Raw genomic sequence first — 2,141 nt, forward strand, 5'->3', positions numbered from 1 at the left:
CAAATTATGAACTCTTCACTTGTATGGCTATAAACAATTGGGTCAGTGTTTGGCTAAAAGTAGCATTGTTTATGGAGATACTTTTGGTAAGAACATAGAAAAACTGAGTATAAAAACAAATATTCTAATTTATAACTTTGACGTTCTGCTATGGACAAAAAAAATACAGGTGAAACTTTGTAAAGCGATATCCTGTACTTCAAAACAACAAAGAAAAATATGCATTGTCATTAAAAATACTTGTTATTTCACGAAGGACAAATTTAAAAATTCTTCAAATAAACATTAGCTTAAATTTTTGTCAATCAACTTTTCTATCAAACCAACTTAGATGTGTAACTAGTGTTTGTAAAACATACGTAAAAAATTCAAAAATCCATTCAATGTAAATTCACCAAAAATACTTCATTGGAACTCTTATAAAATGACACCTTGCAACGAAAAGAAACACTACAAAAGCATTTAGATTTCGGATAATAAATTAGGGTAGATTATAGAGGAACATATAAAGAGAAAATGTACTTTTGCTCAGGAGTTTCATATTTTGGGAACATGTCAAAAGATTATAGAGGATTCTGATCCCACACTACAATCTCAGAACAGAGGTTGCTTGAGAGAAATTGCTTCTTAATTCTTAACACAATCCTTCATATTAATACTATTAGTGATTGACTATAGAAGCTAATCAAGAAATAATTCTAGAGATAGTTAGAAGCTGTTAACCAGAGTCATAATAAATAACAATCTAAATTAACATTCTTACAGCCCAATCTAGTTAACGTTGCTTTAAGCTTTTGGTTGTTCAGAAGCCACACAAAACAAACAATTCCTGATAGATGTAAGATGCTATAAACATAAGAGGAATATAGATTTTATTAAGTGATTGCATTGGTCAGTACATTCATGCAACAGTATATACATATAGCATAACCTAGCCTTAGCTTATAACCCATTTTTCTATCAGAGACTCACCTAGTAATCACTGATAAACTTACTGTTACTCAAACTCATTCCAGAAAACACAAGTAAACAAACCAATCATTCATATATGAGTAATAAACGTTTCTTTTCTTATAATTCATTTTCAATTTAAAATAAAACGTTCCAAACAATACAATGTTCCCGAATCTCACATAATTTGAAAGTCTGTCAAGTAATTACGCAATCAGAATTTACTCCATTTACACTACTTCTTGTTTTAGACCACTACTCAACATTTCACAAATTAACATTACTTTGGAGACAACCAATGGTTCCAGAGTTTAACATTTTTTGTTTGAGATCAACAATACTGGACAAACAATCACACCATACCCTTTTACAAAAACTTCAGAATTATAGAAACACCCAATTCAACTCACTATCAAAGTCGACAAATATTTTGTTTAAGCCCTTTACTCATTATTCCTTTTTTTTAAAAAAAACAGAGCACTCATCATCTATAAGTTTTCCAGATTATTTTCATGCAAGTACCTCTAAATTCCCATTCTCTGGCCACATTGCACCCACTCTCTCAATACCCCTCACTGACACTCGAAAACCACTTCTAAAGCCTCAAAAGTGTTCGTCTCGCAATTTTCGTCGTTCCCCATTATCTCACTCGCATTACCTGGCCACCGCGAGCGACTTGCTCCACCAACGCAAAACCGCCTTGCTTCATTGCAGGTTTGGGACGAATGCGTCACGTGAAACTTGGCGAAAATCAGAGGTAAAATTAGGGCACAAATTGGAAGTGAAACGGGGGAATTGGAAGTGAAAGGGGGAAGTGAAACTAGGCGAAAACCTCAAATTCAGGGGAAAGGGGAAAAATGGGAAAATTTGTTTGAGAGAAGCTCCACAAAAACTCAAAAAACTCTCGTGGACAAAATGAGTCAGACTTATTTTTTTTAAAAATATTTAATAGATAGGGTTTTCTTGAAAGAGGGTTATCTATTATTATAATACTGATATAGATAGCGTTTTTTAAAAAAAAAAACACTATTTATTGATCTATTTTAAATTATAAATTAAAAAAATAATATTAATTATTTATAGATAACGTTTTTTTTAAATAAGTGCTATTTATTCTTATGACAATAGATAGTGTTTATTTAAATAAACGTTATCTATTGTTTTATATGTTAATAGATAGTGCTTGTTAT

At 31.3% G+C, this 2,141-nt stretch overlaps 1 long non-coding RNA gene across 1 annotated transcript in view; it reads right to left on the reverse strand.

Annotated features, from left to right (window-relative positions):
• LOC106761377 overlaps nt 1-1,909 on the reverse strand; it is a 3,437-nt gene extending 1,528 nt beyond the window's left edge. Inside the window, exon 1 of the long non-coding RNA XR_001375682.2 lies at nt 1,474-1,909. This is a non-coding gene — a long non-coding RNA (uncharacterized LOC106761377). The remainder of the gene's footprint in view (nt 1-1,473) is intronic.
• Between the last annotated feature and the right edge of the window lie 232 nt (nt 1,910-2,141).

The sequence above is a fragment of the Vigna radiata genome, chromosome 5 (assembly GCF_000741045.1).
Source record: "Vigna radiata var. radiata cultivar VC1973A chromosome 5, Vradiata_ver6, whole genome shotgun sequence".
Taxonomy (NCBI): Eukaryota; Viridiplantae; Streptophyta; class Magnoliopsida; order Fabales; family Fabaceae; genus Vigna; species Vigna radiata.